The following is a 26,254-nucleotide window of genomic DNA, read 5'->3' as shown; positions in this document are numbered from 1 at the left end:
CGGAGGTCGCTTTGGTTGCGGAGATCACCGTCACAGGAGTCAAGGTCACTGTCATCTGTGCCACAAGATAGTGATGAGTACATCTGCATGGTGGCTGACCCAGATCAACTGAAGAAGTATCCACGACTGGACATCTGTGTAGGAAACCACGCAACGGAATTTGTGCTGGATAGCGGAGCCTCTTTAAACTACATCCCAGTGACTGAGTACCGGAGGATGAAGCCGACCCCTCCATTAAGCCCCGCACATGTAAGGGTGTATACCTGGATGTCTAAGAAGCCGCTTCCATGATTAGGGAAATTTGCAACCACTCTTACTCACAAGGGTCACACTATACCCGCCCACATCCATGCAATTGAAGGACCTGAAGCGGACTGCCTCCTCAGCCTCCCCACCGCTGAGCGACTCAGACTAGTAGAGATTCTCTATCGAGTCAATGATGACCCCGACATCATTCACAAGTTCCCCAAATTGTTCACTGGGCTTGGGAAAATGACTTGATGTCAGGTACGTCTACACATCAATGAGAAGGTGACTCCTGTCGCTCAGCACCACAGGCGAGTCCCATTCCACCTCCAATAGGCCGTGGAAGATGAACTACAAGAACTATTACAGGCAGACATAATTGAGAGAACGAACGGACCTACTCCTTGGGTCTCCCCAGTAGTAATAGTGCCAAAAAAGGGTACCCCAGACAAAGTGCGCCTGTGTGTGGACATGCGGGTACCGAATACCGCCATTGAGCGAGAACATCATCCTGGCCCACATTTGAGTGATATGATCGCGTCCCTCAATAGAGCTCAAGTCTTTTCCAAGCTGGACCTTAATAAAGGATACCACCAGCTTGAGCTACATGAAAAGTCACGATCCATCACCACTTTTGCTACGCATCTCGGACTTTTCAGATACAAGCGACTTAGTTTGGGAGTCTCCTCTGCTGCAGAGATATTCCAGGAAACCATAAGAAAGACAATTCCCCACATCCCCAATGCACTGAACTATAGCGACGACATCTTAGTATATGGTGCCACAGTGCAAGATCATGACACTGCACTAGATAGAGTCTGTCACGCCCTCCTAGATGCCAACCTTACCCTGAAAAAAGAGAAATGTTAATTTCATAGGTCCATGCTAAAATTCTTTGGACACATATTTTCAGGTGCAGGGATGAAACCAGATCCGGAGAAAATAGCAGCGCTGAATGACATGAAAAGCCCCCAGGACGTCAGTGATGTTCGGTCTTTTCTAGGAATGGCGAGCTACTGTGCTCGATACATAAGAGACTATGCCACAATTATCTACCCATTGCGCAATCTCACCAAGCAAGGGCAGCCATTCCAGTGGACTCCACAATGTGAACAAGCCTTTCGAGAGATCAAGAAAGCTGTGGAATCTGCGGATAACCTAGCCTATTTTAATCCTAAGAGGAAAACAGAGATCACGGTCAACGCCAGCCCGGTCGGTCTAGGTGCGATCCTTGCGCAGTTCGATCATGACACCGATCAGAGGCACGTCGTCGCGTATGCCAGCAGAAGTTTGACTGATACAGAAAGAGCGTACTCCCAACCAGAAAGGAGAGCCTTGCCGTCGTCTGGGCTTGTGAACACTTACACATCTTTGTGTATGGCAAGCACTTCACGTTGGTCACGGATCACCAGGCACTAGTCACCATTTTCGGCAACCCGCGAGCAAAGATGCCTCCCCAGGTAGAACGATGGGGTTTGCGTCTTCAGGAGTACATGTACACCATTATACACAAACCCGGGAAGTCTGCCAACCCGGCGGATTACATGTCTCGACACCCCAAACTCTCATGTGCATCAGAACCGTCGCTTGCGGAGGAATACATTCATTTCGTGGTTGACCAAGCCAGGCCACCGGCTGTCCTACTGGAAACTATCTGTGCGGCCACAGCGCAAGATGGTGTCTTGCAAAGAGTGAAGCATCTACCGCAAAAAAACACCTGGAGGCACTCCAATGAGGATGAAAACAGAGATCCAGGTGAAAAGCATGAACTGAGTGCATTTAAACATGTAAAGGATGAGCTATCTATCACAGCGGATGGACGTGTGCTCCGGGATCAAAGAATGGTCATCCCCATGCAACTCCGTCAAGGCGTAATCAATCTAGCACATGAAGGACATCGTGGCATGGTGGCCACTAAAAGAGCGCTCCGAGAGAGGGTGTGGTTCCCGCTTCTGGATCAGATGGTTGAACTGACTCTCAAAGACTGTCCTCAATGCCAACTGGTGAGCCAAGGAGAACACCCAGCTCCCGTTCAAATGTCCACGCTACCCACTGGCGTATGGCAAGACATTGCTCTGGATTTCTTCGGGCCTCTACAATCGGGAAAATACATTCTAGTCATTATGGACGAATATTCAAGATTCCCTTTTGCGCAGTTTGTTCCATCTTCCAAAGCTGCTACTACCATTGCTGTCCTGGACGAAGTGTTCGCTGCCTGGGCAATACCGAAAAGAGTCAAAACAGACAATGGACCACCGTTCAACGGTCACGAGTTCGGAGAGTTTGCTGAGCATCTTAATTTTAAGCATCGCAAGCTCACTCCTCTGTGGCCTCAAGCCAACAGAATGGTTGAAGGTTTCATGGGCACTCTGAAAAAGACACTCCAACAAGCGGCCCTCGACAAAAATGAAGTCCTCCGGGCCTACCTCACAACTCCCCATGCGACTACTGGAAAGTGCCCTGCCACCCTCATGCTGGGGCGCCCCATACGAACTAGAATACCCACTTTGGAGGATGCACTACAATCATGCACCCTTGATGGAGTGCATGATGGCATAGCTGACACTGATCGCAAGAACAAGGAAAAGATGAAGGTTTACGTTGATGCCAGGCGAAGGGCCAAAGCCTCGTCCATTCATGAAGGAGATTGGGTGATAGTCAAGCAGGAGCAGCAGAGGAAAACGGATTGTCGCCATTGGGCGGAACCCCTGGTAGTCACTCAACAAAAGGGAACTATGATAACTGCGGAATCTGAAAACAAAAGAATCACCCGAAATGTGTTGCATTTCCAAAAGTGCACTGCGGCCGTCAAAAATGCCTTTCACAAGCCTTCAGAGGTTCCAGTCACGGAAACGTCAACAACCAGCAGTACTCTGCCAAGATCCGAGAATCAGCCTGAGTCTGAAACCGAGGCTGCAGAGGTGCATCTCAGGCCTCGACGAACCATCCTCAGACCTGCACGGCTGATTGAAGAACTATAGACATTTCATAATTTAAGTTGCATTTGTTTAAGAAAAGGGGAGATGTAATGTGGTCAGTAGTCTAGTGGTTAGAGGGTGGAGACGTGGGAGGGACAGGAAAGGGAGAAGCCGGGATAATAGGAAAGAGGGTCAGTTAGAGTAGGGACGGATAGGAAAGGGTCGAGCAATAAAGTCTTTGCATATAGAATACCTGTGTCCCGTGTCCTTATTGCCCGAGGGACACTACACCAATATCTACCAGATAATCATCCCACTTACGTTTATCATGTTTCTTTACATTCAGTGGCAAACTCAATAGAACATCTCAGACCCTGCTCTTCACTCCGGATACTAATTCCATAAGGTACAATAAATAGCTCCTGCAATTTTATGGACATGGGAGCAATGTGCACTGATGCCTTCAGCATTCCACATGCTATTAAAAGCTTTTTCAAAGGTTTTTGTTCACATCTAAAAATGTATTCTGACCATCACACAAATTTACCAGAAGACCACTCACAACCCACACCTCATTAGGAAGGCTCCACACCATAGCTCGACCATGCTCGTGTGAAATAGGTCAAAGGGTCATACCCAGGCAAGGTCAAATCTGCGGTAAACAGTCAAAATAACGATTTTTTTATTTCGACTTACACTTATATCGAGTTGCTAATATCGATGGGACAGAATATCGATGTCCAGAATATCGATGGCCAGAATATCGACCCTAAGGTAAGTAATATCGAAATTACTTATATCGATAGCATATATATCGATGTAAGTAATTTCGATTTACTAATATGTGTTAGAAATATTAGTTAAGTATTTAAATTAATTGTTATAATATGTGTTTAATATGTTTTTATAAATAAAAAATATATAAAAGTAAATAATATGTTTTACTACCAGAGCGGGTTGTGGGTTTTTAGGGGAATAGGGTGGGAAGTAATTTATTTGTAATTAAATAATTATTTTTTAATGATTAATTTATTTTGCAATGAAATATTAATTGGCAATGAATTATTTTAATTGATTAATTGATTAATTAATTGATAATTTATGTATATTTTCAAGTAAATTATATGTTTTACTACTGGAGCGGGTTGTGGGTTTATAGGGGAATAGGGTGGGAAGTAATGTATTTGTAATTAAATAATAATTTTTCAATGATTAATTTATTTTGCAATTAAATATTAATTGGCAATGAATTATTTTAATTGATTAATTGATTAATTAATTGATAATTTATGTATATTTTTAAGTAAATTATATGTTTTACTACTGGAGCGGGTTGTGGGTTTATAGGGGAATAGGGTGGGAAGTAATTTATTTGTAATTAAATAATTATTTTTTAATGATTAATTTATTTTGCAATTCAATAGTAATTGGCAATGAATTATTTTCATTGATTAATTGATTAATTAATTGATAATTTATGTATTTTTTAAAGTAAATTATATGTTTTACTACTGGAGCGGGTTGTGGGTTTATAGGGGAATAGGGTGGGAAGTAATTTATTTGTAATGAAAAAAATATTTTTTAATGATTAATTTATTTTGCTATGAAATATTAATTGGCAATGATTTATTTTATTTGATTAATAGAATAATTAATTGATAATTTATGTATATTTTTAACTAAATTATATGTTTTACTACTGGAGCGGGTTGTGGGTTTATAGGGGGATAGGGTGGGAAGTAATTTAATTGTAATATTAAATAATTTTGGGTAAAGGAGTATTTTTAGGGTTCAGGGTCAGATTTGGGTTTTTGGGTAAAGGGGTATTTTTAGTGTTCTGGGTCAGTTTTGGTTTTTGGGGTAAAGGGGTATTTTTAGGATTCAGGGTCAGTTTTCAGTTTTTGGGTAAAGGGGTATTTTTAGGGTTCAGGGTCAGTTTTCAGTTTTTGGGCAAAGGGGTATTTTTAGGGTTCAGGGTCAGTTTTCAGTTTTTGGGTAAAGGGGTATTTTTGGGGTTCAGGGTCAGTTTTCAGTTTTTGGGTAAAGGGGTATTTTTAGGGTTCAGGGTCAGTTTTTAGTTTTTGGGTAAAGGGGTATTTTTAGGGTTCAGGGTCAGTTTTCTGTTTTTAGGTAAAGGGGTATTTTTAGGGTTCAGGGTCAGTTTTCAGTTTTTGGGTAAAGGAGTATTTTTAGGGTTCAGGGTCAGTTTTCAGTTTTTGGGTAAAGGGGTATTTTTTGGGTTCAGGATCAGTTTTCAGTTCTTGGGTAAAGGGGTATTTTTAGGGTTCAGGGTCAGTTTTCAGTTTTTGGGTAAAGGGGTATTTTTAGGGTTCAGGGTCAGTTTTAGGTTTTTGGGTAAAGGGGTATTTTTAGGGTTCAGTGTCAGTTTTCCCTACTGTTGCACCCACTGGAGTGGGAATAGTAATTATTGTTAAGTAATTATATATTATATATGATTTTTAATTATTATTTTTTAATTAAATATGTATTATTATTATTTTTTACCATTATTACATATATTTAAATATGTTTAAGTAATTAATAAGTATTATTTACAGTATTTTTTATGTTATTTTAAATTAAAAAAAAATAGATATATTTAACAACGATATTTTTAACATCGATATTATTTTTTCGATATTTTGGTACTTACCATGTTGTACATAGGGCGTCGATATTTTTGCTATCGATTTAATTACGCCGATATTTGTGTAGGTCGAAATTCTGTCTGTCGAAATTCTGTCATAGATCCCAAATCTGCCTTCCATCCTTCCGAGGTTGATAGCTCGAATACAAGTAAAGTGGTAGCGGTTTCACCTGGTATTTGCAGCTCTTGCAAACAACACAATAAAAAAGTTATTATTTTGGGGGGGTGCACAAAAGGTAAGGAGCGAGGACGCAAAGAGGCTGAAGAAACAGCTCCTGCCAAGTACCTAAACGACAATAAAATAACAGTGCACAGACTTGGAAGCTCACAGTGCAGACTCTGAGCAGAATAAATAACCCCCTGGGTTCTGGAAGATGCTTCTGGTGCCTGGGGCTTGGGATGGGGTGTGGCTTATTATGTCCTTTCGCTTGCAAAGCACATTTTAAAGCATTCTGTTTATTGTAATATCAAAACGTGGTTTCTCAACAATCTAGCACACAGTGTGCAATATCGCATCCTCTTGACAAAACAATGGAATTGCCAACTGCAGTAGTCCCCTCCCCTGCTTGGGATGCGGCCCCATAAATGTAAAGGAAAGGAGACGGGGGGCATGTGTACTTTTCAGTGTTTTTGAAGTTTCCCAGGGTAGGGAATCAATGTTTAGACATGCCTTTCCCTTACTCTTTCTAATACCCAAAGCTTATTTATTTATCTATGCATTATATTTTGATTTGTATAGTTTTGTGGTGCACCAGCCAGGTCTCTCAGCCATCAGAGCAGTATTCAGCGCTAGAAAAACACTGGTTTAAATTATGTATGAATTTAAACACAAGGGGGCCTGTTCAAAAGGCTTTCTAGTGTGTATGTAAAGTAGGACTCCTTCACCACTCTTTTACATACTCTTATATGCCTTTAAGAATTGGCCTCAAAACATCTAAAATGGGAATTAAATGGGACTACTTAAGGAATATTCATCCACAATTGGTACAATTAGAAAGGGCCCGATTCACAAATGCAAGTAAAAGAAGGTGAAAGAGTACTCCTGCCATTTGGGATGACCTTAACAACGCAGTAGACTAGAACGGGGTCGCTACACCACTTCTCTTGGTTCTTTCAGCTGCCTTTGACACAGTTGATCATGACACTCTAATCCAAAGTCTCCACAAAGTCGGCATAAAGGGGACTGGTCCCGACTGGATCCCATCCTACCTTCAAAACAGAACAAATGTCATCCATACTTCCCCTTTCTCATCCAAACCATTCTTCGCAAAAGCACTGGTCCCTAAAGGCTACATCATCTCAGCCATGCTTATCAACATCTACATGAAGTCATTAAAAGAAATGATCATTGAATTCAGCTCATATACTATAGCTATGCAGATGATACACAGATACTTCTTAAACTGGAAAGCTCCAAAGACATTGGAAACTTAAAACTCTTCAGTTGCCTCAAAGCCATTGATCAGTGAATGAAATGGAGTCATCTAAAATGTAATGCGTCCAAAACCGAAAAACTCACATGTGGCAAATGGAAAAATTATTACCCACTCTGTGCCTGGCCTGGTGCTCTGGGGCTACCTCCTAAAGTTTCCAAGGAAGTAAGAAAACTTGGAATTACCATGAACTCCAAGCTATCAATGAATGCTCAAGTGGATAAGTTAGCAAGATCGAGCTTCATTACTATGAACGCTACAACACATCCTCAACCACTAGGATTTGCACACAAGGTCCAAGCACTACGGTATCTATATATTTATTACATTACACCCAATGTAGAAAAAACGTTCAACTCTCTCCAATTCACTACTCTAAGTCTCATCCTATACCTCTTTCAATATATCCTTTACCTCCACTCTCTCACTCATCCCAAAGCTCATTTTACTACTATGATCTCCCAAATAACACTTTACCCACTCTTCCCCCTTAAATCCCCCCTTTGACTTATCCCAAAGCTCATTTTACTCCTAGGATCTCCCAAATAAGACCTTCTAGACTCTTCCCTACTCTATCCCCCCTTTATTCTATTAAATCCAACTAACAGACTCACATGTCCACTGCTCCAAGTAACAATTTACATTTGGCTATACTAATCCACCACTAATCCACTTTGGGTTCCGGATTAGTGTGGTACTCGCCGAAAAGGACTTTGACACCTCGTCAGGGGTGGTAAGAGCTATATAAACACAATTACAAATACAATTATAGTACTACTGACCCTAAATTACTATAGTGAACAAAATAGGTCTAATCCAGGTGAAGTGTAATATCTTGAGAGAAGAAACTGTCGTACATGTACAAGCCAGGAACCTCTACAGTGAACATTCATTGTCGTGGCATCACAAGCATTGATACTAAATTGCTAGCGCTGAGATCTTTTTCTGCAAAGCAGGGTACAAGCTTTTGATCGCCACACAGGTCAAACATTGATTTTTACTGACTTTATCATTTATCATTATCAGGTCACTTTTAAAACAGCTTGAAAGGGTCCACAGCATCTCAGGGCATGAGGGAACCTGTCACACCTTGGAAAATAAAAGCTTGGTTGGTCAATTCAAGACAGAACACCAACATGTCTCCATGCTGCAACTTCATAGTACCTGAACTGTGCTAAGAATTGGTACAGACGACTACAGCTGCCCTGGGCACCCTTCTAACTTGCACATTTGCAGGCCGTCAGTTGCAACTCCCTGGATCAAGGAGGCATCAACTACAGCAAATCATGGTTCTGGGTGCAGTTGAACCAGGGACCGACGGTCCATTCCACCACTCGGACGGTTTTCCTGTGGGCCCCAGGCTTATGCAGTTTCAGTTACTGCAAGGTGGGCTGCCGTGTCCCAACTATGAGCGAGGCCTTTGGCCCTAGTCTAGTTGCCACCTCCTGCAGCGTGGGGCTGGTTGGGTCATCTTTACAGGGCAAATTTTGGTTTCCATCCCTGCCCTGGATCCAGCAAGGCCCAATCCCTCATGAGTGGAGGTTCCCACTAGAGGGTGAGCATTCACAAAAAATCTTTCTTGAACAAACCACCTCTATCATGGAATGGAACGCTAGGCGGGGCCTGGAGGAGGGTCCCAAGGACATTCCAGAGGACATTCCACTCCGATGGCTCCGCCTCTGTGCTGCGTCCTCCATATTGTTTTTCCACAACCATCAATTCAAGGTAAATAAGCAAGCTGGCATATCCTTGTATTTTGCCTAATTTCAAACAGGTTTTAACCACTTACGGCACAACAAAAATGTATACCAATGAATGAGAGTTCCAAATCGTCCATAACTCTAAAGAGTCAGGAGTGGATGAGCTTGTATACTTTCCTGTTCATTTAAGAATCTTTCAGAAAATATCTCCTATTGTGTTAATATTGAAACCCACCACTTACGAGGGTTTCACATGGAGGAGACTAAAGACCGGGGCAAGTCACAGAAATGTGCAGTTGAAAAAAAAACATTTTCAGTGGAATACAGCATGCTACTCAATAGCAAGTTTTGCAGCTTCTGTTGGCTCACAATGAAATAAATTGTGCTTGCACTAAGGTGAAACATGGATCAAAATGATTTTACATTATGGTTTATTTTACTTAGTAAAGTGGAAAAAATAAATGTGTACCCAGTTTTTGATTGTGCAGCATGGGTCTGCATTTGAGACAAAAAAAGTGTATTAGGTTTGTTTACATAAAAATCAAAATAAGTACAAAGTTTACTTTTGAGTTTTTTAAGTGTTACTCATACATTATTTATTTGGTGTTATCTGTATGACTCTGAAAAACGATTAAAAATCAATACCTTTTGCATGCGGTTCATAATCTGTTCCTCCATTTTAGATTTGGTGCAAAATTCTTTTTGTGATATAGAGTGGAGAAAAATCTGAGTGCGCCATCCCATGATACACAAACAGCAAAGAAAGCGCAAATTGAGTTGATCCTGTGTTTTGCATCAGTGAACCCATTTGTAACAGAATAAGGAGCGTATTTATGAGTGAGGTTGCGCTGTGCTTGCACCACGCAACGTGGTGCATGCAGCACGCAAACCCAAAATGCGAATTAAGGCAACGCAGAGCCAATCACTGCTTTGTATTATTTTGCACTAGAGAGGTGCTCCATGGGTGTTGTGTGGGTGTTCCCATGCTACACCCATGGTGTTTGATGCATTCCCAGCTTTACCAACAGTGGTAGACCTGGAAATGTGCCCAGGTGAGGTGTAACGAGGAGAAATATTTTTACTTCTCCTCGTTACTTCCTCTTTCTATATGTGCTGCATCCCGCAGCACACATAAAAAGTGAAAAATGGCTCAGGGGTATGTCTTGTGCAGAAAGGTGACCCTTCTGCACAAAAACAATTCTCCTTACAACGCAGGCACCATTGCACCATTGCACCAGTGCGTGAGGCAGCCAAAACAGCACCAGTGCAGAGACAAAGGCAGAATAATAAATACGGTGCATTCCTGCACTTTCCGTATCTCACAGTGCAGCAAGATGACTTGCTGCTCTGCGCTCATCGACTTTGCCATAAATATGGCCCTAAGTGCCATAGCCCAAAGTTTTGCTTACACTTTTGCAACCAGTGCAATAAAAGGCAGCTGCGGCCGGTACAGGTAAGGACGGGGTGGGGGAGAGTCGACATACGACATACCCTCGGTGGAGTTCGCGGAGTTGCGCTACGCAAAACTCCGTGAAGTGATAAAAAACCTCTGCCGCACTACACGGATCTCCGCGAATGCTGGAGTTTGATACAAAAATACTGTTCACGGTGATTGCACAGTGCTGGATGCTTGTCTGCACTGTGCGGTCATCGCGAACGGCACCATGCACAGCACAGGCTTTCCTTTTCTGCCGCTCAAGTTGATTTTTACTCGAGCGGCAGATTTCTCAACACGAATGGGCAGTTTCTCAATGTGAGCGGTCGCAAGCATATGCGAGCACTCGCTATGAGAAACCTGACACCCCCCCCCACATAGTTGAGAAATCTTGCCGGGAGGTTTATTTTCCACGCTCGCACTCACCAACTTGATGTCGACGATCGTGAATGAGGAAAAATCTCGCAGAGAAGTTGATTTTCCTCGCTCGCGCTTGACAACTTGGTGTTGATGAACGCGAGCGAGGAAAAAAACTCCGCTCTGCTGCACGAAGCAGAGTTTTTGGGAACTCTGCGATCTCCGCGTAACGCGGAGGACGGAAAACTCTGCAAACTCTGCAAGCGGAGCGGAGTTCACCGCCCAGGCCTACGTAGGACTACGAGGGAGAATAAAAGAAAAAAAAAGAAAAACACTTACCTTGAGCTCGCCGCATCACGGAGTCAGAGGTGGGGTGAGCGGAAGGTAAATATTTTTCTTTTTTTTTTCAATTTTATGTCCCTCGTAGTCGTTTGTTGACACCCCCCCCCCCCCCCAACGCTTTTACCTGCACCGGCTGCAGCTGATAGAAGGTTGGTGTGCCGAATAACAAGGCTGTGTAATTTTTATTCCATTGTATGCTTCTTTAATCCACCTTTATCTCACTCTTTCAGCATCCTGTTTTCTACCTAGGTCACTGTTTTTCTGTCTTTCTCCTCCTCCTTCTAACCCCCCATACCCCACCCCCTCTGTTTTCTCTCGCTTCCTGTCTGGATCAAAGGCTGGTTAGTAAAAAATAAGTGAGTGACTTGGGCCCACCTACAACCACTGGCTCAGATGAGGCACTGGTGCAAACATTTTCTGATATGGTGCGGAAATTCTAGAAGAAAAATGGATCATCACATTCAGGGAACAGCTCAAGTTTCCTTTATTTTAATCAGCTTCAAGGCATACTCTAAGACGGGATCGGTCACATGACACATCTCCCAGAAACCTCCAGAAATGAACCACTTTAAAACTCAATTTATAATATAAAATATGCGCCGCCTTCAATTTAAATAAACAGACGTATTTTGTTGCGGAAAGTAGGCACAGCAGTTTAGTCTAAAATGCTTCCTCTATTATTTGAGAATTCGCTCAATTTCCTTTTTTTCAAAGAATTCTGTCTTGGAAATGTATTTTAGTGCTATCCTGCCAATACAAACGTTTATCCTAAACAGTGGACTTGGGACAGGAAGTTCCCACTGGAAAACTAACACAGTGCGTTCTGTCCCTTGTTAGATCATGCTATTTTAAGCAGTTTAATTTTTTTAAGTGACTCATCTGACACGCACCCTCGGCTTGAGAAAGAAAAGCCAATATTATCTCACAGTTAATTCTTTCAAGAAGCACGCCTTTCTCGTTTCTAACTTGGCCCTGGGTCACAGACCAAAGAGCCTGAAATGGGCTGTGTGCTCTGCTGATGTGATGACCCTGACAGCTCCTATTCTGGCCAATCCCAAGCCAGCAGGGTACCACCCACGCGAAGCCCACTCCTACGATTTCTTGTCCGGACATTAGCACAGGGCTGGCCTTAAGTATGTGTGAGCTGTGCCAACGCCCAGGGTGCCGACCTCCAGGGGTGCGCTGGAGCTCCCTGCACCAGTCTTCCTGTAACTTAGATCCAGAAAAAAGTGTGTTTAAGCACTTTTTCTGATGTTTTCTGGAGCCCACGTCTTATTTCTATTGGTTTTTTAGGTCGAGGTCCGAAGGCTGCGCTTGCGCAGTCTCCGGTGGGAGATTTAATGTTTTTAGGTATGGGGGCTTTAACCCGCCTCTCTCCTCCGTTGGCTGGCTTCCTAAACGGACACCAACCATTGGAGGAGAGGGGCATCACTCCGTTCAAGCCCTGTCTCTTTCGGATTCGGGGGCGTGTTTTTTGTGTTCTTTGTACCTGTGACGTCATCTGCCACTCAGAACGCCAAAAACACGCCCCCGATTCCAACATTTTCGGAGCTTTGCGGCCGCCATTTTGACACTCTTTCGCTGTCGTTTCCTGCTGTTTTCTGTCACACCCAAGCCTGTTTCTCTTCTATGACTCTCTTTCGCTCTCTTTCCATGCTGTTTTCTGTCCCACCCTTGCCTGTCTCCCTTCCTCCTCATATCCGCTCACATTTCCCTGTTTCTCCATCTCTGCTTCGGTGTCCGCGTCTCTGTTCCTCTGTCTCTACCTCCCTGCGCCTCTCCTTCCACCGTCTCCTCCCTCTTCTCCCTCCCGTCTCCCCTCCCCCTGTTGTTTTGCCAGCTGCCTGCAGCCCATCTTCCGTCCCCTGCTCGCCTCATCCCTCCGGACGGGCTGCGTGGATCTCACCGGAGCTGGTCCCGTCGCTGGCACGGTCTGGGGAGACCACGGTCGGGTGGCCATAGACACCGTCCCGCTTTGTGCGTGTGGTTTTTTTCTTCCTGGGAGTGGCGGAAGGTCGGCGGGGAGCAGAGCCGTGGGACCTCGGATCGGATGCACCTCAGGCACGGGCTCACAGCTGTTATTATTCACACAGCTCTGATGATGCACCTCAGGTACGGGCTGCCTGCAGTTATTATTCACACAGCTCTGATGATGCACCTCGGGCACGGGGCTGACGCAGTTATTATTTAAAAGCTCTGATGATGCACCTCAGGCACGGGCTGACAGGTGTTATTATTCACACAGATCTGATGATGCACCTCAGGCGCGGGGCTGATGCAGTTATTATTCACACAGCTCTGATGATGCACCTCAGGCACGGGCTGACAGGTGTTATTATTCACACAGCTCTGATGATGCACCTCAGGCGCGGGGCTGACGCAGTTATTATTCACACAGCTCTGATGATGCACCTCACGCACGGGGCTGACGCAGTTATTATTCACACAGCTCTGATGATGCACCTCAGGCATGGGCTGACAGTTGGTATTATTCACACAGCTCTGATGATACACCTCAGGCACGGGGCTTACGCAGTTATTATTCACACAGCTCTGATGATGCACCTCAGGCACAGGGCTGCCTGCAGTTATTATGAAATGAAAATGAAAATGAAAATGAATTTGTACAGCGCGATTGCTGCCCTGGGGCGTCCAAGCGCTAAAGGAACCAGAAGGAGGTGTAGTGAGGATGACAGAACTGGGAGAAGGGGAAAGGGGCTGAATTGATTACGGGGATTTGAACAGATGTGTTTTAAGTTGCTTGCGGAAGGAGGCGAGGTTAGGATTAGATCTCAGGTGAAGGGGAAGGGAGTTCCAGATTTTTGAGGCGTTGAAAGTGAACATTCTTCCACCTGCTCTAGTCCTTTTAATTCTAGGGACTGTTGCCATAAAAGCCTGACTAGAGCGTAGGTCTCTGCCTGGATGATATTGGCTAACTAGGCTACGCATGATTTTGGGGCCCGAATCCCAGAAGGCCTGGTGCGCAATACACATTGCTTTGAAGGTGACCCTTTTTCGTACTGGCAGCCAATGAAGGCTGGTCAGTGCCTCCCTGACTGGGGTTCTGCGGGGAATTTGCAGTAAGGTACGGGCCGCACAGTTCTGTACCAGTTGTAGTTTATTCAATGTGTACTCTGGGGCTCCCAGATAAAGGGCGTTATTTGAGTCCAGGCGTGACTGTATTATGCCCTGTATGGCTGTTTGTTTTGCCTCCATTGGGAGCAAGGGAAGAACCTTCTTCAGTGTCCGGAGAAGTCCAAAGCAGGTGGCGGAAAGCTTTGTGGCCTGAGTATTAAGAGACAGATTCCTGTCCAGCCATACCCCCAGGCTTTTGATGTTATCTTTCGGAACCGGGGGGAGCCTAGACAGGTAGGCCATAATGACTTGAAGAGGGTCGGGTCGGCCGGGCCCAAGAGCATAAGCTCCGTTTTGTCCCCGTTCAGTTTTAGTGATGACAGGGTCATCCAGGACTTCACCTCCTCCAGACATTTGGTTAGACCCCCTGACGGAGAATGTTGGGCTTCCTGCGCTAAGGATTTTAGCCAGAGCCAGGCTTTGTCCACGATGCCGACGTTTGATATGCGGTTCAGTAAGGTGTTATGACTGACCGTGTCAAACGCCGCGCTAAGATCAAGGAGGACCACTGCCACTGATCCTCCTTGATCAAGGATTTTCCTGGACTCCTCGACAACCATAAGGAGGGCGGACTCTGTTCCGTGCTTAGGCCTGAACCCTGTCTGGGTAGGGTCTAACAGCTGATTGTTTTCCAGATAGCTGACCAGTTGGAGATTGATGTACTTCTCCGCAATTTTGCTCACCCAGGGGAGTAGTGAGGTCAGACGGTAGTTGGCGATTTCACTTTCCGAGCCATAGATTCAACCACTTCCAGGTCCATGCAGGGGAAGTGATCAAGTGTGGGTAAGGAGGCTAGCTCCAGGTCTGACCCCCTATTGTTATCCTGAGCTGTTGGAGAGGCAGTACTGATTGGGAAAGAAGTGTATATCTTATTTACTTTAGCCGAGAAGAATTCTGCCAAATCGTTGCATTGGGCGGTTGATTTCTCCTCGTAAACACTAGAGGGGGGTGGTTTGGTCAGTTTCTGCAGAGTTTGGAAGATTTCCTTGGGTTTGGAATTTGAGGCTAGGATCTTGTTGGAGAAGTATACTGTTTGGGCAGTTTTTATCTCCTCTTTATATGTTTTTATTTCTTCCCGATATCGGGTTTTTTCCTCCATGGAGTAGTTTGAGCGCCATTTTCTTTCTGCTTTTCGGCAGAGGCGCTTTTTGTCCCTAAGGGCTTCCGAATACCATGGTGCTGTTTTGTGGGATCGTTTTGCCGATGATTTCTTAAGGGGGAGGATGGTTTCAAGGGAGTGCAAAATCCAACTTTCGTACTCCTGGTTTGCCAGACAAGGATCTTCATTATTTGAGGGAAGTTTTTCCAATAGTTTGTTTGTCCATTCATCCACTTGTATCCGTGCCCACGATCTCGCGTATCTAGTCGAGGGGGTTGGGAGAGTGGGTTTCTCAGTGAACCAGGTGAAGGGCACCAGAGAATGGTCAGTCCAGGGAAGGGGGAGAGGGGATTCAGTTAAAAGCTCCGCACAATTGCTAAATACTGGATCTAAGAGGTGTCCCTTCGTATGGGTTGGGGTGTTCACTCGTTGAGTGAGTTGTAGTGCGGCCAGGTCGTCAGCCAGGGTAGTGGCCGTTGAGTCTGATGGCGAATCAAAGTGTAAATTAAGGTCGCCTAACACAGTGAAGTTGGCAGCAGTGCAAATGCGTGGTGCCACTATTGCTGGGAGACAGTTATGAAATTGTTTTGGGGGGCCGGGTGGGCGGTATATCAAGGTGCCCGAGAGGCAGTGGTTGGGGGAAAACTCCAGCGAGAAAGCTAAGCTTTCACAGTCTGGAATGTTTTCCGCGATGAATCTGCAACGATATTGATCTTTAAATATGATTGCTAGTCCTCCCCCTCTGCCGTCTGGGCGGTCTTGACGAGTAATTTGATAGCCAGAGGGGAGAGCAGCTACCACATCAGGGTCGGAATCAGACGTTAACCATGTTTCCGTAAGAAACAGTGCGTCCGGCTTGCATTCTTCTAGTAGGAGGGATATTTCCACCTTGTGTTTGGGAAGGGATCTACAGTTTAAAAGGAGCATGCGGTATTCATGCCGCGGGGGTTTTCTCTGCCTTATGGAAAGGGGCGCGCTACATTTTGGACATGTAGCTGGGAGGGGTGTGGTGTCAAGAGCGTACCTCAAACAGTCATGTCCCACGGGACTCAAGTCGTCGAGGGCGTCCGAGCTATAGGCTATGGTCTGTTTTGCCTGGGTTGTAAGGGGTCTGGCCCCTGGCCCGGACTCGGCACGGACGAGCGCAGACAAGCTTGCCTTATGCGCGCCTTCGGCGCGCATTCGTCGCGCCCGCTGCGCTTCCTAAATGGACACATTTTTATAGGAGGCAAATCAGGAAGCGAGTGAGGGGGCGTGGACTATCCGGTGGGCGTGGCCTATGTCCTCGCAATGGCGGCGAGGTAAACAAACACTCTCCGGTGGCAGCGTATTGCTCAGCTGACCTCCAGGGGTTTGTGCAGTGCTAGGTGCTCAAGGGGTAAGTGCAGCGGATGCTTTTAAAAACACACAACAGAAATGTACAGTTTTAAAAAAAGGCAGCGTTTCCGCTCTACTCCCGGCTCAAGCCTCAGGAGGTTCCGTCTTTACAGTGGGCAGCGCTAGAATTCAGCGCGCTTTTGTAACAGGAAGCGAGTGAGGGGCGTGGCCTATCCGGTGGGCGTGGCCTATGTCCTCGCAATGGCGGCGAGGTAAACAAACACTCTCCGGTGGCAGCGTATTGCTCAGCTGACCTCCAGGGGTTTGTGCAGTGCTAGGTGCTCAAGGGGTAAGTGCAGCGGATGCTTTTAAAAACACACAACAGAAATGTACAGTTTTAAAAAAAGGCAGCGTTTCCGCTCTACTCCCGGCTCAAGCCTCAGGAGGTTCCGTCTTTACAGTGGGCAGCGCTAGAATTCAGCGCGCTTTTGTAACAGGAAGCAAGGGAGGGGGCGTGGCCTATCCGGTGGGCGTGGCCTATGTCCTCGCAATGGCGGCGAGGTAAACAAACACTCTCCGGTGGCAGTGTATTGCTCAGCTGACCTCCAGGGGTTTGTGCAGTGCTAGGTGCTCAAGGGGTAAGTGCAGCGGATGCTTTTAAAAACACACAACAGAAATGTACAGTTTTGAAAAAAGGCAGCGTTTCCGCTCTACTCCGGGCTCAAGCCTCAGGAGGTTCCGTCTTTACAGTGGGCAGCGCTAGAATTCAGCGCGCTTTTGTAACAGGAAGCAAGTGAGGGGGCGTGGCCTATCCGGTGGGCGTGGCCTATGTCCTCGCAATGGCGGCGAGGTAAACAAACACTCTCCGGTGGCAGCGTATTGCTCAGCTGACCTCCAGGGGTTTGTGCAGTGCTAGGTGCTCAAGGGGTAAGTGCAGCGGATGCTTTTAAAAAACACACAACAGAAATGTACAGTTTAAAAAAAGGCAGCGTTTCCGCTCTACTCCCGGCTCAAGCCTCAGGAGGTTCCGTCTTTACAGTGGGCAGCGCTAGAATTCAGCGCGCTTTTGTAACAGGAAGCGAGTGAGGGGGCGTGGCCTATCCGGTGGGCGTGGCCTATGTCCTCGCAATGGCGGCGAGGTAAACAAACACTCTCCGGTGGCAGCGTATTGCTCAGCTGACCTCCAGGGGTTTATGCAGTGCTAGGTGCTCAAGGGGTAAGTGCAGCGGATGCTTTTAAAAACACCCAACAGAAATCTACAGTTTTTAAAAAAAGGCAGCGTTTCCGCTCTACTCCCGGCTCAAGCCTCAGGAGGTTCCGTCTTTACTGTTATTGTTCACACAGCTCTGATGATGCACCTCAGGCACGGGGCTGATGCAGCTATTATTCACACAGCTCTGATGATGCACCTCAGGCACGGGGCTGACGCAGTTATTATTTAAAAGCTCTGATGATGCACCTCATGCACGGGCTGACAGCTGTTATTATTCACACAGCTCTGATGATGCACCTCAGGCGCGGGGCTGACGCAGTTATTATTCACACAGCTCTGATGATGCACCTCAGGCACAGGGCTGCCTGCAGGTATTATTCACACAGCTCTGATGATGCACCTCAGGCACGGGCTCACAGCTGTTATCATTCACACAGCTCTGATGATGCACCTCAGGCACGGAGCTGATGCAGTTATTATTCACACAGCTCTGATGATGCACCTCAGGCACAGGCTCACAGCTGTTATTATTCACACAGCTCTGATGATGCACCTCAGGCACGGGCTCACAGCTGTTATTATTCACACAGCTCTGATGATGCACCTCAGGCACGGGGCTGACGCAGTTATTATTCACACAGCTCTGATGATGCACCTCAGGCACTGGCTCACAGCTGTTATTATTCACACAGCTCTGATGATGCACCTCAGGCACGGGCTCACAGCTGTTATTATTCACACAGCTCTGATGATGCACCTCTGGCACGGGCTCACAGCTGTTATTATTCACACAGCTCTGATGATGCACCTCAGGCACGGGGCTGATGCAGTTATTATTCACACTGCTCTGATGATGCACCTCAGGCACAGGGCTGACGCAGTTATTATTCACACAGCTCAGATGATGCACCTCAGGCACGGGTATGAAACTGTTATTATTCATACAGCTTTGATGATGCACCTCAGGCACGGGCTCACAGCTGTTATTGTTCTCACAGCTCTGATGATGCACCTCAGGCACGGGGCTGATGCAGTTATTATTCACACAGCTCTGATGATGCACCTCAGGCACGGGGCTGACGCAGTTATTATTTAAAAGCTCTGATGATGCACCTCATGCACGGGCTGACAGCTGTTATTATTCACACAGCTCTGATGATGCACCTCAGGCGCGGGGCTGACGCAGTTATTATTCACACAGCTCTGATGATGCACCTCAGGCACAGGGCTGCCTGCAGGTATTATTCACACAGCTCTGATGATGCACCTCAGGCACGGGCTCACAGCTGTTACTATTCACACAGCTCTGATGATGCACCTCAGGCACGGGGCTGAAGCTGGTATTATTCGCACAGCTCTGATGATGCACCTCAGGCACTGGCTCACAGCTGTTATTATTCACACAGCTCTGATGATGCACCTCAGGCACAGGTTGACGTAGTTATTATTCACTATTCACACAGCTTTGATGATGCACCTCAGGCACTGGCTCACAGCTGTTATTATTCACACAGCTCTGATGATGCACCTCAGGCACAGGGGCTGACGCAGTTATTATTCACACAGCTCTGATGATGCACCTCAGGCACAGGGCTGCCTACAGTTATTATTCACACAGCTCTGATGATGCACCTCAGGCACGGGGCTCACAGCTGTTATTTTTCATACAGCTCTGATGATGCACCTCAAGCACAGGGGCTGACGCGGTTATTATTCACACAGCTCTGATGATGCACCTCAGGCACGGGCTCACACAGCTCTGATGATGCACCTCAGGCACGGGGCTGATGCAGTTATTATTCACACAGCTCTGATGATGCACCTCAGGCACGGGCTCACAGCTGTTATTACTCACACAGCTCTGATGATGCACCTCAGGCACGGGGGCTGAGGCAGTTAATATTCACACAGCTCTGATGATGCACCTCAGGCACGGGCTCACACATCGCTGATGATGCACCTCAGGCATGGGGCTGATGCAGTTATTATTCACACAGCTCTGATGATGCTCCTCAGGCACGGGCTCACAGCTGGTATTACTCACACAGCTCTGATGATGCACCTCAGGCACGGGGCTGACGCAGCTATGATTCACACAGCTCTAATGATGCACCTCAGGCACGAGGCTGACGCAGTTATTTTTCACAAAGCTCTGATGATGCACCTCAGGAACGGGGCTGACACTGTTATTATTCACACAGCTATGATGATGCACCTCAGGCACAGAGCTGCCTGCAGTTATTATTCACACAGCTCTGATGATGCACCTCAGGCACGGGCTTACAGCTGTTATTATTCACACAGCTCTGATGATGCACCTCAGGCACGGAGCTGATGCAGTTATTATTCACACAGCTCTGATGATGCACCTCAGGCACAGGCTCACAGCTGTTATTATTCACACAGCTCTGATGATGCACCTCAGGCACGGGCTCACAGCTGTTATTATTCACACAGCTCTGATGATGCATCTCAGGCACGGGGCTGACGCAGTTATTATTCACACAGCTCTGATGATGCACCTCAGGCACGGGCTCACAGCTGTTATTATTCACACAGCTCTGATGATGCACCTCGGGCACAGGCTCACAGCTGTTATTATTCACACAGCTTTGATGATGCACCTCAGGCACGGGCTCACAGCTGTTATTATTCACAGAGCTCTGATGATGCACCTCAGGCACGGGGCTGACGCAGTTATTATTCACACAGCTCTGATGATGCACCTCAGGCACAGGGCTGACACAGTTATTATTCACACAGCTCAGATGATGCACCTCAGGCACGGGGCTGACACTGTCATTATTCATACAGCTTTGATGATGCACCTCAGGCACGGGCTCACAGCTGTTATTGTTCACACAGCTCTGATGATGCACCTCAGGCACGGGGCTGATGCAGTTATTATTCACACAGCTCTGATGATGCACCTCAGGCACGGGGCTGATGCAGTTATTGTTCAAAAGCTCTGATGATGCACATCAGGCACGGGCAGACAGCTGTTATTATTCACACAGCTCTGATGATGCACCTCAGGCGCGGGGCTGACGCAGTTATTATTCACACAGCCCTGATGATGCACCTCAGGCACAGGGCTGCCTGCAGTTATTATCCACACTGCTCTGATGATGCACCTCAGGCACGGGCTCACAGCTGTTATTATTCACACAGCTCTGATGATGCACCTCAGGCACGGGGCTGACGCTGTTATTATTCACACAGCTCTGATGATGCACCTCAGGCACTGGCTCACAGCTGTTATTATTCACACAGCTCTGATGATGCACCTCAGGCACAGGTTGACGCAGTTATTATTCACACAGCTTTGATGATGCACCTCAGGCACGGGCTCACAGCTGTTATTATTCACACAGCTCTGATGATGCACCTCAGGCACGGGGCTGACGCAGGTATTATTCACACAGCTCTGATGATGCACCTCAGGCACAAGGCTGCCTGCAGTTATTATTCACACAGCTCTGATGATGCACCTCAGGCACGGTGCTCACAGCTGTTATTTTTCACACAGCTCTGATGATGCACCTCAGGCACGGGGGCTGACGCAGTTATTATTCACACAGCTCTGATGATGCACCTCAGGCACGGGCTCACACAGCTCTAATGATGCACCTCAGGCACGGGGCTGATGCAGTTATTATTCACACAGCTCTGATGATGCACCTAAGGCACTGGCTCACAGCTAATATTACTCACACAGCTCTGATGATGCACCTCAGGCACGGGCTCACAGCTGTTATTATACACACAGCTCTGATGATGCACCTCAGGCACGGGCTCACAGCTGGTATTATTCACACAGCTCTGATGATGCACCTCAGGCACGGGGCTGACGCAGGTATTATTCACACAGCTCTGATGATGCACCTCAGGCACAAGGCTGCCTGCAGTTATTATTCACACAGCTCTGATGATGCACCTCAGGCACAGGGCTGACACAGTTATTATTCACACAGCTCAGATGATGCACCTCAGGCACGGGGCTGACACTGTCATTATTCATACAGCTTTGATGATGCACCTCAGGCACGGGCTCACAGCTGTTATTGTTCACACAGCTCTCATGATGCACCTCAGGCACGGGGCTGATGCAGTTATTATTCACACAGCTCTGATGATGCACCTCAGGCACGGGGCTGATGCAGTTATTGTTCAAAAGCTCTGATGATGCACATCAGGCACGGGCAGACAGCTGTTAATATTTACACAGCTCTGATGATGCACCTCAGGCGCGGGGCTGACGCAGTTATTATTCACACAGCCCTGATGATGCACCTCAGGCACAGGGCAGCCTGCAGTTATTATTCACACAGCTCTGATGATGCACCTCAGGCACGGGCTCACAGCTGTTATTATTCACACAGCTCTGATGATGCACCTCAGGCACGGGGCTGACGCTGTTATTATTCACACAGCTCTGATGATGCACCTCAGGCACTGGCTCACAGCTGTTATTATTCACACAGCTCTGATGATGCACCTCAGACACAGGTTGACGCAGTTATTATTCACACAGCTTTGATGATGCACCTCAGGCACGGGCTCACAGCTGTTATTATTCACACAGCTCTGATGATGCACCTCAGGCACGGGGCTGACGCAGGTATTATTCACACAGCTCTGATGATGCACCTCAGGCACAAGGCTGCCTGCAGTTATTATTCACACAGCTCTGATGATGCACCTTAGGCACGGGGCTCACAGCTGTTATTTTTCACACAGCTCTAATGATGCACCTCAGGCACGGGGGCTGACGCAGTTATTATTCACACAGCTCTGATGATGCACCTCAGGCACGGGCTCACACAGCTCTAATGATGCACCTCAGGCACGGGGCTGATGCAGTTATTATTCACACAGCTCTGATGATGCACCTCAGGCACGGGGCTGATGCAGTTATTATTCACACAGCTCTGATGATGCACCTCAGGCCCGGGCTCACATCTGTTATTATTCACACAGCTCTGATGATGCACCTCAGGCACGGGGCTGACACAGTTATTATTCACACAGCTCTGATGATGGACCTCAGGCACGGGGCTCACAGCTGTTATTATTCACACAGCTCTGATGATGTGGTGTGGGCAGAGTGTTGAGGGCAGAGTGTTGAGGGCAGAGGGCAGAGTGTTGAGGGCAAGGGCAGAGTGTTGAGGGCAGAAGGCAGAGCATAGGGTTCAATTCCCCGCCCCGGCGGGGGTTGGGCTCAATAATTTCACGGACTCGATAATTCTCGCTCCGGTGCCTACTCGACTCACGGGTTCACACTCTGCAACTCTGGGCAATAGCTTGCTTAATCTCCACAACGGCCCCTCACGGCGGGATGCCTGGCTTTCACCTTGTGGATACCCTGCCGGGGTATCTCACAGGGGAATACCAGGACGGGTTCCCTAAGCAAGCGCATAGATGCCTGCGATGTGGGCGATTTGCGCTATATAAATACATGTACATTTACATTTACATTTACATTGAGGGCAGAGTGTTGAGGGTAGAGGACAGAGTGTTGAGGGCAGATTGTTGAGGGCAGAGTGTTGAGGGCAGAGTGTTCAGGGCAAAGTGCAGAGTGTTGAGGGCAGAGGGCAGAGTGTTGAGGGCAGAGTTTTGAGGGCAGAGTGTTTAGGGCAGAGTGCAGAGTGTTGGGTGTTGAGGGCAGAATGTTGAGGGCAGAGGGCAGAGTGCTGAGGGCAGAGGGCAGAGTGTTGAGGGCAGAGTGTTGAGGGCAGAGTGCAGAGGGCAGAGTGCTGAGGGCAGAGTGTTGAGGGCAGATGGCAGAGTGTTGAGGCCAGAGGGCTGAGTGTTGAGGGCAGTGTGTTGAGGGCAGAGGGTTGAGGGCAGAGGGCAGAGTGTTGAGGGCAGAGGGCAGAGTGTTGAGGGCAGAGGGTTGACGGCAGAGTGTTGAGGGCAGTGGTTAGAGTGTTGAGGGCAGTAAGTGCGTCGGTTTGTGAACATATATATTTTGAATATTTTACAGTATCCGGTTTCCACCAAATTTGTCAGGGCCAAAGTGCAGGATTAAACAAATCTGTACATTTTCATTCAGGTGATCGTTTGCTAATGCCTGGTACTCATTTTAGGTTTCACCTGTATAGCACTTGCACTGTGCTTGAGAAAACGATTGTGTTTGATATAAACCTTCAAGGGACGTATATCCTGCCTCACTCTCTTACTATAGAATACTCACTCTTTCACTTTTTACTACTCGCTCTCTAATACTCTTTACTAATAACTCTCTCCTACTCACTATCAACTACTCACTCTACTACTTACTCTGTGTGTGGGTGCTAATGCAATAGGTCTCGCATATGCATACGATTAAGCTATTGGCAATGTAAATGACAATGCCATTTATTTATGATTTAAAATTAAAAAAAAATAAGGGGCAATGCCAATAGCTCTACCTTTAATAATGCCGAGACCCTTGCATTGCAAATGCTTGTCTTTTCAAGGCACTCCTTAATTTTGTCACCCTCACATTCCTTCTACCCTTCCCAAATGTTCGATACATAGACAACTAAGAGGATGAGCGAGGGGGTGCCAAATATGGTTTCGCCCAGGACGTTCTCTCAGCAAAGGCCAGCTCTGCATCCGCAGTAACACACACGCCACACAAGGGGGTGCTAAGCAACGCAAAGCAACACAAACTACAACGCTGATCCATTTTCGTGTGGAAAAAAGATTTTTGTATCGAAAGAGGAACTGAGTGTAGCACTAAAACAGCACCGTATTGTATACAACGAGAGAATGAAGGCGGCAAAACTAAGCAACCAGCCCTAGTACTCCATTCAAAAACATAACAACTAAAGTTACATGCAAAGTACTCCACCATTGAAGGCACATGAGTGCCTGTAGGGCTTACTTCACTAATAGGAGCATTGGTATTAGGGAGGTGAGCTCTTTTCATGCTCCCAGTGACATATTTAGGTGACATAAGTGATGCATATCCTCTAGCAATATGAGGATGCTCTGAATGGTGTTTTAGCTAATTTACGGGCAGCAGGTGGTGCAATGTTTGTACTTCTTAGAACTACAATTCCCAGCATGCCTAGGCTTCTGTCATTATGCCTGAAAATTCCAGGGGGAACTAACGGCCAGAGAAGTGCCGAACATTCTGGAACAAGCAGCAGCAGCAGAAGTAAGAATGAGCACTGTGCGACTGGATTCTTGCTGCTCAGTCTGTCTCTGTGGAGTTTCTGCCTTGTTCTGAAGAAGTCCTGGTGCTGCTACTGCAGATTGAAGATGTCCTCCTTGCTGCTGAGAAAGTCTTTAAATCTCAAGGAGTTTCTTCTGGTTCAGAACTTTCACTTGATTTAGTGAGTTGTATTTATGTTAGTTAGTGGAGTTAAGCTCTGGAAACGTTATGAGTGTGATTGTTGGGCTTTCGCCTGGACATTGGTTGAAAGCAGAGATACCCCTGGATGTGACAGAAGTGGGTGCAGGAGAGACAGTCTTCTGCATTTCACCTCAGGCTGTTACCACCTTCCAGTCAGTTATATATTTTTTGCTCTTTGTGTAATATCCAGAATCCAATTTCGGCACATTGGTTAATTCTTCTTTTTTTCTTTTCTTATGCTGATCTCTCTTTTATGCTACTGAAGAGCACTCAGAAGCTCACCAGCTTCCATTCTGACCTTTTCCGTAAGATGGTTTCAGTCAGCTTCACCTGTTTAGTAGTGGCAGTAGCAGTAGTGGTGTTCACCTAGTTGGGATTGGTGGTCTAAGCCGCTAATGTCAAAGCCACTATAACATTCAGTCGGACCTGACAGCTAGCTTATTGTCCTGGGTGGATGCTGCCCCTTTTTCTGGCTGTTCATCGTCTTGGATAGCCAAAACCCTTTACTACTTCTAAAGAGATGGTGTATTCCTTGCCTAAAACGGCCGGCCGAACAGTCATGCGCACTTAGTAGTGCTCACAACTCCTCCTCCTGAAGCTCAGGAGGATGGTCCAACCCCACCCCGCAAGAAAATGAAAAATACTTGTATTATCATTTTCTTTTTCACCGTTGCCTCTGCTGGGTAGCGGTTGTATGCTTTTACCCCGCATGCCATTACAACGCGGGGATTACAACGCAAGTCGTTACAACGACTTGAGTTGGGGGGCGCTGGATAGTGGAATAGTTTAATTTTCTATTCCAACTCCAGTCCCCGTGGATAGTAGGGAAGGTGTTGGATAGAAAATTAAACTATTCCCTATCCAACAGCGCCCTCCAGCGAAAGTCATTGTAACGACTTTCATCGTAATCCCCACGTTGTAATGGTAGTGCGGGGTAATACTTGCATCGTAAAGGATGTTCCCCCTGGGTAGCAGCAACAAGATCTTCCAGGACTGGTTGACAGTTTATCACACTCCACTGATCTGAGGATGGAGGCAGCTCAAAGGGTTAATGACTCCAGAACAGG

General features: G+C 46.8%; 1 protein-coding gene across 2 annotated transcripts in view; it reads right to left on the bottom strand.

Moving 5' to 3' along the window:
• The window catches only part of EVA1C (eva-1 homolog C), a 401,925-nt gene that overhangs the window by 316,508 nt on the left and 59,163 nt on the right, over positions 1-26,254 (bottom strand). The window lies entirely within an intron of this gene.

The sequence above is a fragment of the Lissotriton vulgaris genome, chromosome 8, assembly GCF_964263255.1.
Source record: "Lissotriton vulgaris chromosome 8, aLisVul1.2, whole genome shotgun sequence".
NCBI classification, from domain to species: Eukaryota; Metazoa; Chordata; class Amphibia; order Caudata; family Salamandridae; genus Lissotriton; species Lissotriton vulgaris.
This window is presented reverse-complemented; position numbering and strand designations above follow the sequence as displayed.